Source organism: Taeniopygia guttata, chromosome Z (assembly GCF_048771995.1).
Source record: "Taeniopygia guttata chromosome Z, bTaeGut7.mat, whole genome shotgun sequence".
NCBI classification, from domain to species: Eukaryota; Metazoa; Chordata; class Aves; order Passeriformes; family Estrildidae; genus Taeniopygia; species Taeniopygia guttata.
The window spans coordinates 4,381,831-4,396,438 of record NC_133063.1 but is presented as its reverse complement, the minus strand read 5'-3'; the positions used below and the strand labels follow the sequence as shown (position 1 = coordinate 4,396,438).

At 49.6% G+C, this 14,608-nt stretch overlaps 1 protein-coding gene across 9 annotated transcripts in view; it reads left to right on the top strand.

Moving 5' to 3' along the window:
* The window catches only part of CTIF (cap binding complex dependent translation initiation factor), a 145,649-nt gene that overhangs the window by 2,812 nt on the left and 128,229 nt on the right, over positions 1–14,608 (top strand). The gene's annotated exons all lie outside the window — the stretch shown is intronic.

The window sequence follows — 14,608 nt, the reverse complement described above, 5'->3', positions numbered from 1 at the left end:
CACTCTGGCCGCACGTGGTCTCTCGGGGCCGTGGTGGGTGACAGATGCTGTGGCAGCGGAGCAGCCGGCTGTCGTGCCGTGGTTTTTTGCCGCAGCTGCCCCCAGAAATGCTGAACGCCGGAGGCACAGTTGTTGGGTGTCACTGGCCTCAAAATTCAGTCCTTGGGGTTGTTTTTCCATAGAATGAGGCTAAGCTCTACTCCTGGGGCCTTTCCCTGGGTCAGGCTTCTCTGGAAAGGGTGATAGTCCCAATAGTGAGATTCCACAGTGGATGAGGTTGGAAAGGGGCAGGTGCTGTTTCTCAGTGCCCCAGACCCTGGGTGCTTCTCTCAAATGGGCCATTTCCACGTGCCCGTGTGTGCCACATTCATTCCTCCTCGGTAATCCACCCTGCTCTTTCTTCACCACTCAGGCAGGTATAGGATGAAGCTTGAAATCACAGCCTTGTTAACAGAAATTGAAGAGATGGGGGGAAGCAGAAGATAGACTGAGCTTCCCAGTTGTTTGTTTCAGTGCAAAGAGGCCAAAATAAGACCAGATCATTTAATAGTCCCTTCTCTACAAAACCTAGGAAAGCTTTTTGATGGTGGACCATCATCTGAGCATCCACATTGTGGCAGGGGAGTGCCACACAGGATGGAGAAGGAAACCTCCCACTCTGCTTATGATTTATGTGACCCTGACAAGCGAATATTCACACCTTGTCTCCAGTGAGTGGAAGAAGTCTCTGTTGTGTCCACCAACATTACTTTTCCCTGTGAGGATCATGAAGGCTTTTCTCTGCCATTGCTGAACCCAAGGTCCAAGAGCAAAAACCTTGTGCTGCATTTTATCCCCTCAAGCCTTGGGTAAGATTTGTAGGCTGTGGTTGCCCTGCACTGAGTGTGTTATCTTTGGCACAGACAAGGCTGTTTTGGGAAGCTCCGGCTGTGCAATTTTTTTTATCATTCATAAGATCTCAGGTTGCTTTTAAAGCAGAGGAGCAGCAGTTGGATGCTGCTGCAGGTGAAGGTGATGCAGGGAAGCGACTTGTCTCAGGTGATCTGGGGGGGGAAGTCCAACACCTAGCTGGGTGGAAGACTGGAGAGAATTTGTGGAGATGAACTAAACTCCTGCTCTGCCTTTGTGATGTGGTTTGGGAGAGGGCTGAGGTACCTACCTGAGGGGCTTGGCTGGGTTTGACACATTTATTCCTGTAGCTGAGTCAACCCATAGACCAGCCCATGCACAAATGGCATGGGAATGGTCTATGGAGGACTCCTGAGAGCCATGAGAAATGGAATGCAAAGCATGGAAACATATTTGATGGGTGTTAGCCCTGGATCCAAACTGTGGAAGGGAAGATGGTGGGGTGCTGGACTTTATCTTCAGAAGTCTCTTCTTCAGCACTTGATTTTGAATGAGGATAACAATACTCTTTTTGCTCTCTGGAGTACCTCATGTTGGAGTAAACTGTGTGGTTGAGTTAATTCTGCTGTGATCTCCTGTTGAGGACAAATTTTGCTGTGTTCACTCTCCCCTTCTTTCCCAATTTGTGTCTCACATTTCTCCTTGCAGCCATCCTTGCTCCTGCCTGGTCTTTCCCCAGCAGGAAGTGTGTGAAGTTGTGGTAGTTGTCACTGGTTGAGATTTTACCCACAGGTCTCTGCAAAGCAGCAAGAAAACCCTTCTGGACTTAATTTAATTTGTGTTCTTGCTGCTCAGTTGAGTCTTTGTGGTTTGGGGTCCTGTGTATTTGTGAGGAGCTGTAGCTAAAAGTATAGCAAGACCCTGTGTTTTCTGTGGAAGCCAGGGGCAGCTTTTTCAGGAGCTGTTTGGGACACATTTGACATTCTTCCTTTCTGTTTTGATGGAGTAATTAAATATCATTAATGTTTTCACTGTTCTTCAGTTTGGCAGAAGTGTTAAGACACTTTGTTACACCATTGTGAAGTTTCAGAGTTAACAGTTTTCTGCTCTGTTTGGGGAAGGATCAGGTTGGGGAAAGGACAACAGAAGATTGGAAGTGTTGAGGCTTCTGGTTGAGTAATCTCCATAAATGCCTTGGGATGTTGTGAAACTCCTTGGAGAAGGGGCAGTTCTGCCACTTGAGGATAATTGGCAGATTACTGTGTTGTCTGAAATGAAGGGCTATTGTAGCCAACCAATCCTCTTCTGTTTGTTTAAGACCCTGGGTATTTTATTTTTATTTATTTATATACATTTTTACTCATATATATATATATATGTATGTATATGTATTCACTTAAAACATAGATGCCTTGCTGGTGATCCTAAGTGAAGTGCGTTTCCTCCTCAGTTCAGACTGAAATGGGAACAACATTGGATGTTCTTAAAACTTTCATGCATTTAAGCCTTCCTGCTAAAATGAGAGATTTTGTTTCTTTCACGTCTGCCTTGTGCTGTGCCATGGTCAGTCTTGGCTTACTGGATTTTGCATTGTCATTGTCATCCTGAAACGCAGAGGTACCTCAGCAGTGGCCAGGAATGGGAGGTGCTGTCTCTGTCATGGATGGATTGCAGAAAACTGATGATGGGAAATTAATAGATTTGAGATTCTGCTGCTTTGAGTTAGCTCGTGGAGAGTCCTCTCAGGCAGTCTATGGGTCACTGAGATTTTAGGCACCCCAGGTTGGCTGGGAGTAGTCTTGTGCTCGCTCCAGAAAGGCCACTGCTCCTGTCTCCTGTCCTGCACAGACAACCCTTGGCCTCCCTGTCCCCCAGGCATGTAGCACTTGTGGTCCAGGAGAAGAATAATTTGGTTTCTGAGGTGATGGGAGAACCTGTGGTGACAGAACCAATCTTCTGCCTCTGCTATCTCTGCAGAACCAAATCCTGCCACACCTGTCGGCCAGGAACCTGCTGCAGGTGTATTTCATAACGTGCAGACATTTATCGAGGGCGTCTCCTCTGTGGCAGCTGGCTCAGCTTCATCTCCTTCCCCAGCCTGGTTGCATCCATGCAGGTGGTGGTGGAAAACATCTGCATTTCCACCAGGATGGGAAGGGATATGGGTGGGGCAGCAGGGATGTGGTGGGGATGGAGAGGAGGGGTGGGTGGCTGTGTCGTGTCCCCCATCCCCTCCTGTCACATCCGTGCCTGGGTGACCTGAGGATGCACGTGGCTGCCCACAAGCTTCGTATTTCTCACCTGTGGTGTGAATGGGTCTGTTGGGTTTGTGTGGCCAGGTTTTAGTAACAGGGGTGCTGCCAGGGTGGCTTCCATGAGAAGCTGCCCAGGAGTTTCCCCCATGTCCACCAGAGCTAACACCAGCCAGCTCCAGGACAGACCCCAAGGCCAAGCCCATCAGGAACGACTGTGTGGTCTCTGGGATAACAGATTTAAGAAGAAAATAAAATGGTTGCAAATCACAGGCAGTTGTAATTGTGGCCAGGGGAGAGTGGGGTGAGAACGTGTGAGAGGAACAACTCTGCAGATACCAATTTCAGGCCAGGAGGAGGGGCAGGAGCTGCTCCAGGTGCTGGAGGTGAGATTCCTCGCAGCCCATGGAGGGCAGGGGGATGCAGAGATGCACCTGCAGCCCCTGGAGGAGCCCGTGCCAGAGCAGGGGGATGCCCAAAGAGGCTGTGATCCCATGGGAAGCCCGTTCTGGAACAGGCAGGGATATACTGATCTGTGGAAACAAGAGCTCATGCTAGGGCAGGTGTCCTGATGGGTCTTGTGACCCCATGGGGGTGGGATCCATGCTGGAGCAGCCTGTCCTTGAAGGACTGCACCCCATGGAAGTGTGATCCATGTTGCAGCAGTTCATGGAGAGTTGCTGCCCATGGGATGGACTCACACGGGAGTTCATGTAAAACTGTCTCCCACACTGGGGCAGGGGAAGGACTCTGACTTCTCTCCCTGAGCAGTGGCAGGAACATCTTGTTCTGACTGATCATAACCCTCATTCCCATCTCCCTGCACCCCTGAGGGAGAAGGTAGAGCTGGGAAGGAGGGTTGTGTGAGGACAAGGTGTTTTTAAGATTGATTCTGCTTGTCATTAACCTACTCTGATTGTGTTGTTAATACATTAAATTAATATTGCAAATTCAAGTCTGTTTTGCCCACTATGGTATTTGGTGAGGGATCTCTCACAGTCTTTGTCTCAACTTATGACCCTTTTGCTCTGCTTTTTCTCCCCTGTCCAGCTGTGGCATGGAGTGAGAGAGCTACTTTGGTGATTGCCTGGATTCCAGCCAGGGTCAACCCACTGCAATTTGCCTTAATACAGAAAACAAACAAACAAAAACAACAAAAAAAACCCCAAAACCAACCAACTTTTCCCTCCACTGGGAGGAGGCTCAGCTCTCTGGGACTGGTTTGTACAGGCTGTTCTACTCTGAAGAGGCTTCACCACTACTGGAGCCTGCCCTGAACCAGAGCAGAGGCTGCTAGGAGACACGCAGCTTGCTTGCCCAGGCACCTGCAACAGGGAGCCATTAGCAGGGTTGGTAATTAATTCTGAAAAATGCTTCTGAGCTCTTGAAATCCTGGAGGAGCTGTGTTGCTTGGCTGGCATTCACCAGGACCGTGGGAGAAGCTCGTGTTCACAACCCAGCTGTTGCCAGTTGTGTTGGGTGGCTGCTGGCCTGGGACACGAGTAGTTGGGTTGGCATGGGAGGGGTGTCTTGGGAGGCTGTGGCACAGGAGGGTGTCACACTGCAGCAGCCAGGGTCCCTGACATCAGCTGTGTCATACCCTATGTTGGGGATCACACCCCATGCACCCCTAAATTAGTGTGGAGAGGGTCTGCTGCTAGGTCAAGCAGCAATAGGGCAAGGGGGAGTGGCTTTAAGCTGAAAGATGGTAGATTTGGGTTGGATGTTAGGAGAAAATTCTTACCTGGGAGCGTGGTAGAGTCCTGGCACAGGTTGCCCAGAGAAACTGTGGCTGCCCCTGGATCCCTGGAAGTGTCCAAGGCCAGGCTGGATGGAGCTTGGAGCAACCTGGGACAGTGGAAGTTGTCCCTGCCCATGGCAGAGGCTGGAACCAGATGTTCTTTAAGGTTTCTTCCAACCCAAACTGTTCTGGGATTCTGTGTTTCTATGAAGTAAGCAGTTGTGACCCTGAGTTTTTCACATAATTTGATTAAATCTCACAAGTCTGTCTGTGGTACCACAGCACTATTGAGCTACAACAGAAATGCAGATGTTTCAGGGGTCTTGGCTGTCACCAGCTTTTAGCACCTCTCTTGTGAAGCCAAAGCTTTGTGAGCAACGTGGAGCTGGTTTTGGGTAGAGCAGCCTCGGCTGAGCCTGGGGCTGGGCAGCTTTGCAGAGGCTGGGCTCACCTGTGGCTGTGACCTGCTCCTTCTCACATGTCCTCCATGGGGATGTCATTTGGGGCCACCAAGCTTCTGCAGGTGGCCTTGAAGTATGTCAGTGCTGCAGAAACACTTCCTGATGTTTGTTAGTCAGGGATCTCGCAGGAGTTAAGCTGGGGTGAATTTTAAAGGATTTTTTCATCCTGCATAGCAGTGTGTGCTCCAGTCACTGGCAGGTGTGTGGTGTAGTGTAGGTCCAGCCAGCCAGCCCAAAGCAGTAGTCTGCAAATCATGGAATCAGAATCACTAAGGTTGGAAAATACTTCTAAGAGCACCAAATCCAGTCATCAATCCAGTACCACCACCATGTTCACTGCTAAACCATGTCCTCAAGTGCCACATCCACATGCTTTTTGAACACTTCCAGGAGTGGGGACTCCACCACTGCCCTGAGCAGCCTGTGTCAGTGCCTGACCACCCTTTCAGTGGAGAACTTTTTCCCAATACCCAATCTCAACTTCCCCTGGTGCAGCTTGAGCCCGTTTCCTCTCATCATGTCATTTGTTACTTGGAAGAAGTGTCTGACCCCCACCTGGCTGCACCCTCCTGTCAGGGAATTGTATAGAGTGAGAATGTCCCTTGGGAGCCTCCTTTTCTCCAGGCTAAATGCTGGTTTGCTTTTGGGTGCTGCATTTCCCTGTATTACCCATCCAGAAGCAAATCCCCTGGGGCTGGAGGACTCCTGGGCGCCGTGTCCAACTGCAGTGAAGCCAGGCAGCATTTTAATAACATGTCATCAAAACTACCATGTTGTGTGTCTCAGCAAGAGAAGAAAAGGAAGCAGGAAGGGTTGTGGTTGTGCTGTGATTGTCAGCTGGAGGTTAATAACAACGTTTTATGTTTAAGAAGGTGTTTGCTTCGCACAGTGAGAGGAGAGAGGAGTGTATGCCTGAACCCACAGGAATTGTATTCCCTGAAATCAGGGCATGCCGTTGATCCAGCGAATATCTCTTCCCAGCCAGACAATCACCTTGGGGGCATCTTTGATTTTTTTTTTCTTCAGCTCAGGAAGCTGGACTTGTGATCATGAATTGCAGCAGTAATTTTTGCAGCAGGAGGTTTTACAGGAGGGCATGGAGGCTTGGGCTGTGCTTTGGGAAATAATTTCTGTATTTTTCTTGCCGTGTACATGTTTTATCCTTGCAAGTGAGCAGATGAGCCAGGTGAAGTTTTCAGGGTCCTGACTGTGAGAAGAGGAGGCCATGGGTGTGGATGAAGGCTGTGCTGAGGCAGTGAATGGTTTTCTCTCCCAGCTTTTCCCCTTCTTTTGAGATCAGCAGTTTCTCACACCCTGACAGCAGCTCTGCAATGAAACACACACACTTCTGGAAAGCTCTTGTGGTGGATGCTGAGTTTTCTATGTCTCCCTGAATTCCTGCTCTATCCATACCTGTGCTAGCCAGGCATGGGCAGACGAGTGTTTTTCCTTTGCAGGTGCTCAGAGCAGCATCATGTCATGGGCAGGACATCACAGCCCCATGGAGTGTCAGCAGAGCTGCAGCATCCCTCCCTGCCAGGATGCTTTTAGTGCCAAGATTCACCTCAGTGCACTGGTCCTCCCCCGATCCTGCATTTTGGAGCATCTGCAGAGCACACGTTGTTTTTCTCAAAATTGATTCTGAGAAAAAGCACTTGGTTCACTTCTTTTTGATAGATATATTTTTGTCACATAAGGTGAAAGGTTCATTTATCAACTGCAGTCACTTTGAAGCGTCTCCCCTGTTTTTATGCTTGCTTTTTTTTTTCCCCCAATGAGCAGAAATGAGGCTTATGCACTCAGACTGATTGTCACTTGTTATTCCTCCAGAGCCTTTTTTAACCCAGGGACTGATATCAGCCAAATTTTGACAGAGGAGGGCACTTTTTGGAGAAAAGAACTTAAAGGTTGTAAGAAAGAGGGTAGAAAAGGGAAATGTAAATTCATTCTTGTCTGCAAGGACAGCCTGCATCAGTTCCTCTCCTCTCCTCTCCTCTCCTCTCCTCTCCTCTCCTCTCCTCTCCTCTCCTCTCCTCTCCTCTCCTCTCCTCTCCTCTCCTCTCCTCTCCTCTCCTCTCCTCTCCTCTCCTCTCCTCTCCTCTCCTCTCCTCTCCTCTCCTCTCCTCTCCTCTCCTCTCCTCTCCTCTCCTCTCCTCTCCTCTCCTCTCCTCTCCTCTCCTCTCCTCTCCTCTCCTCTCCTCTCCTCTCCTCTCCTCTCCTCTCCTCTCCTCTCCTCTCCTCTCCTCTCCTCTCCTCTCCTCTCCTCTCCTCTCCTCTCCTCTCCTCTCCTCTCCTCTCCTCTCCTCTCCTCTCCTCTCCTCTCCTCTCCTCTCCTCTCCTCTCCTCTCCTCTCCTCTCCTCTCCTCTCCTCTCCTCTCCTCTCCTCTCCTCTCCTCTCCTCTCCTCTCCTCTCCTCTCCTCTCCTCTCCTCTCCTCTCCTCTCCTCTCCTCTCCTCTCCTCTCCTCTCCTCTCCTCTCCTCTCCTCTCCTCTCCTCTCCTCTCCTCTCCTCTCCTCTCCTCTCCTCTCCTCTCCTCTCCTCTCCTCTCCTCTCCTCTCCTCTCCTCTCCTCTCCTCTCCTCTCCTCTCCTCTCCTCTCCTCTCCTCTCCTCTCCTCTCCTCTCCTCTCCTCTCCTCTCCTCTCCTCTCCTCTCCTCTCCTCTCCTCTCCTCTCCTCTCCTCTCCTCTCCTCTCCTCTCCTCTCCTCTCCTCTCCTCTCCTCTCCTCTCCTCTCCTCTCCTCTCCTCTCCTCTCCTCTCCTCTCCTCTCCTCTCCTCTCCTCTCCTCTCCTCTCCTCTCCTCTCCTCTCCTCTCCTCTCCTCTCCTCTCCTCTCCTCTCCTCTCCTCTCCTCTCCTCTCCTCTCCTCTCCTCTCCTCTCCTCTCCTCTCCTCTCCTCTCCTCTCCTCTCCTCTCCTCTCCTCTCCTCTCCTCTCCTCTCCTCTCCTCTCCTCTCCTCTCCTCTCCTCTCCTCTCCTCTCCTCTCCTCTCCTCTCCTCTCCTCTCCTCTCCTCTCCTCTCCTCTCCTCTCCTCTCCTCTCCTCTCCTCTCCTCTCCTCTCCTCTCCTCTCCTCTCCTCTCCTCTCCTCTCCTCTCCTCTCCTCTCCTCTCCTCTCCTCTCCTCTCCTCTCCTCTCCTCTCCTCTCCTCTCCTCTCCTCTCCTCTCCTCTCCTCTCCTCTCCTCTCCTCTCCTCTCCTCTCCTCTCCTCTCCTCTCCTCTCCTCTCCTCTCCTCTCCTCTCCTCTCCTCTCCTCTCCTCTCCTCTCCTCTCCTCTCCTCTCCTCTCCTCTCCTCTCCTCTCCTCTCCTCTCCTCTCCTCTCCTCTCCTCTCCTCTCCTCTCCTCTCCTCTCCTCTCCTCTCCTCTCCTCTCCTCTCCTCTTTTTCATCCTTGATCTTAGCCACATGTCTTCTGAGATGAATAATCAGTTATTATACCACGATTGCTCCTGATAATGATGTTCCATATGTTATCATCTAGAAGCTCACACAGGCTGAGATGTGGGTAAATTCTGTCCCCAAAAGCTTCCTTGGACACTCCTAAGCTCAACAGAGCTTCCCATCAGGACTGAGGTCATGGCTGGCAGCATCACCTGGAGAAGATGAGGCAGCATTGCAGTGGCTTTTCAGCATCAGCTGTGGTCCATGAACTTGTCTTGGAGCTGGAGCTGCTGTTGAAAGTGATTTGTGAGCTTCCATTTCCCAGAGGAGCCAGGGATGGTGTTCTACCCCTCTCTTCTCTCGTTCCCATTACAGCTGCAGCAGGAGGCTGCCTCTTCTGTCCATTTCTGTTCTGCTGTCACCATGTGCACTTTGATTTTTGGTGGGTTTTTTTGGGTTTTTTGGGGGGTTTTTTTACTTTTTTTTTTTTTTTACACCGGGGATTCTCTTCCTTTTTCGTCAGATAGGAGAATGATTTTCCTTACGCTCTTCCCTATTTAGGGCTGTGGGGGAGGAAGTGACTCAGCCTTTCCCCCCACTCTGATTTGCACAGTCATCCCTTGCTGGCTTTGCTGAGTTTTTCCTTGAGCACCTCCAGTTACGCTGGCTTCATTCAGCAGGAGCATTCCCGCCTCCTCTCCGCACGTTCGGTCAGGGAAGGGCAGAGTGGGGAAGGACGAGCCCTCAGCAGGATCTTTCCCTGTGCCAGGAGCAGAGTGAAGCAGCGAGCAGACCGTGCTGCCAGACCTGTGGCAGCTCCAGGTCTCCTGTCTGCTCCTTGTCCATATGGATATCTGTGGAGGAAGGGCCAGCCAAATGGAATTTCGAGGGCTGGCCTGGTCATACTCTAAAAAAACGATGGAATGTGATGTCATGGGCTGTCCCAGGAGGGGAGGTGGCTCGGGCTGTGCTGCTGGCACCGCTGCAGGATGCCCTGCTGGCCTGGGCCATGGTGGGCAGGGTGGGTGTGGGTGATGGATGGATGGTGACACCGGCTCCGTGCAGGACCGCTGCCAGTTTGCCTTTCATGGCAGGGCTGAAATGGCTGCTAAATACCAGGGAGGACACACTGCCTGCTCTGCTTTCCACAGGGCTTTTAGACACTGCTGCTCAGCAAGGAAGCTAATAAATCATCTACCACTCTGATAGCAGGCATTTGGTGTCCCGTGTTCTGTATAAAAAACAAGTGCATTCGTTTTGGGTTAATTATTCTCCTGCCCTGGAAGCCAGCATAGCTCTGCTTCTCTCTAAAGGGGAGAAGGGCAGATAAAAAGGAGATAAAACTCCCAAAACCCCTAGAATCTTACCACTCTGTTCCCAAATCAGATACTCAAACCCTAAGAGCAATTTTGATCTGCTGAGGAATTCCAGCATGCATCTCTTACTGCTTCGCTTTATAACACAAGGAAGTTTGGCATCCAATATGAATATTTGTGTGGTGGTGAAGATAGTCCTGGGAAGGACAAAGTTGGTCATCATCTAGAAATACTCCAGCAACCTCTCTTGGTTTTAGACTTCCTTGTGTTCATCTTTATTCTCCTCTTTTAAGAAGTCCAGCCACATCATGAACCTGTCCTCACAGCATCGTCTGCTCTGCTTAGGCCATCTTAGCTGCCTTTTGAACATCTCTGTCTATTGATAAAAGCATTGGGAGTAATGTTAGCTTGGAAGCAATGGGTTTGATTAGCTGACTATTTTAACAAAAAAATAGGTGAACTTTGATTTAAAGTACAGAGGGAACTGTAGTCACTGTTTTTTAATGTGCTGGAAGGGAGATCAGAGCACATACCAAATGAGAGCATTGGTCAGGATGCTAATGAGGGGAGTTTGGAGGCTGAAGTCAGCATGTGCATGACATCTTCTGCATGACCTAGGAATATGGGAAATTATTTGTGTGTATTTAATGGTGGCTGCTGGTTTTTGACTAGTGAACTGTAGTGAGGGTAGGGACTTCATGGTTGCATGAAGCACACAGAAAACAGTTGAGTCTGTAGGATGCTATTCTTGTGTGAAGGTTGGGTTTTACTTGGATCAGTCAATCAGTTGAGTAATTGCATCCTGAAGTATTTAATGAATTCAGAGAATCATAGACTCATGGAATGGTTTAGGTGGGAAGCACCTTAATATCATCCAGTTTGATCCCCTGCTGTGTGCAGGGACACCTTCCCAGATTGCTCCAAGCCCCATCCAGCCTGGCCTGGGACACTTCCAGGGATCCAGGGGCAGCCACAGCTGCTCTGGGCACCCTGTGCCAGGGCCTGCCCACCCTCCCAGCCAGCAATTCCTAATCCCAATATCCCATCTGTCCCTGCCCTCTGGCAGTGGGAGCCATTCCCTGTGTGCTGTCCCTGCCTGCCTTGTCCCCAGTCCCTCTGCAGCTCTCCTGGAGCCCCTTGAGGCCCTGGCAGGGGCTCTGAGCTCTCCCTGGAGCTTCTCTTGTGCAGGGGAACAGCCCCAGCTCTGCCAGGCTGGCTCCAGAGCAGAGGGGCTCCAGCCCTGGCAGCAGCTCCATGTCCTTGTGCTGCTGGGGACTCCAGATGCTCTGCAGGTGGGGTCTCACCTGAGCAGGGCAGAGCTTGGATATTCTACAGCTGACACATGGGAAAAGCTTGCTGATGCCAACACAGCTGTGTGGACTGCAAGCAGGAGGCTTCACAAAACCATCCCATGCTGTTTGTTGTTGTTTGGGTTGTTCTGAAGATCTGTTGTGGGTTGTAGGGGCAGGTGAGATTATTGATGAGGTGTTCAGAAAGAAGCAGCTTTGAAAACAGTGTGGAGACTCCAGTGAGGGAGTGTTTGCCTCCTCTGTTAAGAAAAGTAAATGTCTTTTGGAAGGTGATGGTTTGACTTAAATCAGTGCAAGGAGGGAGACTGGAAAGCCCAAGCAATAGGGGACTGGTTTCTGTGCTCTGGGCTGGAAGCTGGGCCCCAGTAATAGATGGCCAAATCAGAGACAGGCAGATGATGGCACAGGTGAGGAGGAAAAGACAAGAGCAGGTCGGGGCAGTGAGCACATCCTCCTCTTTGGTCTGCCCTTCCTGTTTGCTTGATCTGGGGCAAACATCTGGATGTCCTCTCAGTCCAGCCCACACTCTGCGCCTGCAGCTGTGACTCTTTCAAGTCCTTGAGCCCCAAGGCTGCCAGCATGGGCAGAGCTGATGGCAAACCATCCAGGGAGGAGGAGATGAGTGATAAAAAGCTTCTGTCTCCCTTTCTCCAGGGAAAAGTGCATGGATACTCTGTTCAGCACTCGCTGCATGGGGCCATCATCTGCCTCCCACAGCAGTCAGCTTTTCTCAATGGGATTGTCATGGACTTGAATTTCATGTCAGCCTGTTTCTTCTCCTAAAGGTCAGCCTGACCCCTTGCAGTGTTACAGAGTTTCTTCTGGTTTTCATTTAAGCTTGAAGTACATCTCTCCTGCTTTGTCCTAGAACTCTGGGCTCAGGAAGATCTCCGTAGGTAAGATCCTGGAGTTATTCTGGATTGAAGTAAGCTCCTGCAGTGCAGCCCTCTGCTCAGTGCAGGGCCGGCTTCTACATCAAACCTGCTCAGGGCCTCCTCCAGCTGAGTCCTGCTGCTGTTTCCAAGCTGCACACCCAGATCTCACACTCAAGTTACATGCTGGCTGCTGAACCACAGCTCAAAGCAAAGGAATTTTCCAGTATCCCGTCGGAGTTTCCCAAGCCTCACTTTCCGATCCCCAGACCTGGAGCTGAGCAGCTGCAGCTGTTTGCTGCTGGAGGAGGCTTTCTGCTCCTGGTGTTTCCCATGCCCCTGGCATTCTGCTGCTGGGATTCTCAGCTCGTGGGGCCGAGCACTCCCTGGCCAAGCAGCAGCACATGTGTGCTGTGTGTGCTGAGGAGGCTTATCGCCAACTGACCTAATTATTGTAATCTCACGCTTCCCTAGATAGTGCAGGTTTCCTTGGCTCTTGGAAGGCTTCATGGGTTTTTCCAAGCTGTTCTTTGATTTATTGTCTGCCTCCTAATAATATTATTCTTTTGCTCAGGCTAGGTGAAGCCTGAGAATAAGAGTTGTAGCCAGGGAGAGTATAATATTTGTGAACTGCTTTTCCTGCTCCAGAGGCCATCCTGCTGGGTTTGGTGGTCCCAGCCTGCCAGACTTTCCAGGCAGTTCCCCTGCAGGGATTTCTTTGCTGCCATGCTCTTCATCACAGCTCCCTCCTCTTCCCCCTGCCCTGATTAAGAGTGCATCTTCTTACTGCAGAAATCCTCTGGCTGCCAAAGTTAACAGGTGAAAACTGTGCAGTGCCACTTTCTGCCCAGTTCTTGGGGGCAGAGTTGTTGCCTGTCCCTTTTTTTCTTTAGTTACCCATCCCATTCTATTTGTTACCTATCCCATTTTTTTTGTTGCCTATCCAATTTTTATTTCTTTTCTATCCCTTTTATGTTGCCTGTCCCTTTCTATGTCCCTTATCCCCCATCTCATTTGTATTGTTCTTCCTGATTAATTTTTTTTTTTTGGTTGGTTGGTTTTGGTTTGGTTTTTTTTTTTTTAAATTTTTGGTGCCTATCATGGTTTTTTATTCTCTATCCCATTTTTTCTTTCTTTTGTCCTCCCTGCTGTGGTTTCTCCCTTCTCTACCTGCTTCTTTTCCTGTTTATGTTTGTTTTGCTACAGGTATAGGCCAGGTGCCTTTTAGAGGTGCCAAATTCTCTTTTTTTTCCCAGCAAGACAGGGATTTGCAGCATGTTAACAGGGTTTAACATGTACTTCAACATTAAAAAAATAAATCCTTGCACAGAAAAAAAAAAATTTAAATCCAACCTGACAACAAAACATTGCAACCTGAGATAAATTTCCTCCATTCATGCATTTGATTTTCTTCCTGAAAGCTGTAGCTGGGGTTTTGAAGCTAAGAGCTCTGTGGTTGGGCAGAGAATAGCCCACGTAACGTGGTGCCTGCTCGCAGGAGCAGGGCTTACTGCTAAGCTTCCCGGTTAAACCACCTGATGGGATCAGCAGAGGTTAGCAGCACCGCAGGGGCTGGGTGGCAGAGGGCTTGAAAAACAACAAGTCAGCAGCACTGCCCTGAAAACCTGTTTTGTTTGGGTTTTTTTGTCCCCTCGCCCTGCACGAGATCCAGTTGGGCCTGAAAGGGAGCTGGAGAGGATGGAGTGGGGCATCACATGAAACTTTATCTGTTTTGGGGTTTCTGCAGCCCTGGGTGTTATCTTGTGCAGTGCCTGATATTCTCTGCAGGGTAAATATTTTCTCCTGCAGCACAGCAGCCCATGGAGGAGCTGGGAACAAGCCAGAGCAGAGGCATTGCTGGGAGGTTAAAGCCTGAAAGGGCTGGCACTGGGCTTGTGCCTGGTGTTCCAGCTTGCCAGCAGAATTAGGGCTGTACCAGTTCCCCTTCTTTTTGGGGCAGTGTGGGTTCCTGTGTTCCTTATTTCCCTCTTTAGAAAAAAAAGATATGTGTGAATTTTCCTGAGGTTCCTGACTTTCTAACTTTTGAGTGAATTACAGTTAACACTTTAAATTGCATCTTCCCTGAAGCACTGCTGCATCTTGGGGTGGGAACCCCAAGTTATCCTTGGATTCTCAGTGAATACTCTTCAACACCAGGCCATAAAACAGATAGTTAATGCTAACTCTATTTTTTTCCTTAATTAGTCTGTAGAAAAATCATAATGCTAAGGATAGTTGTGGGGAATAAGAGTATTTTTAGCTGGGTTCAGTGAGAATAGTTATTTTTATTTTGTTGAAACAGGAAACAAAATAATGTCAAGTCACATTTCAATCCAAAATGAAATCTAGTTTAAATTATTTTACACTATAATGGAGAGTTTTGGAATTCAGTGTCCATGACCACAAAATAAAAGAAAAAAATCCTTTGTTT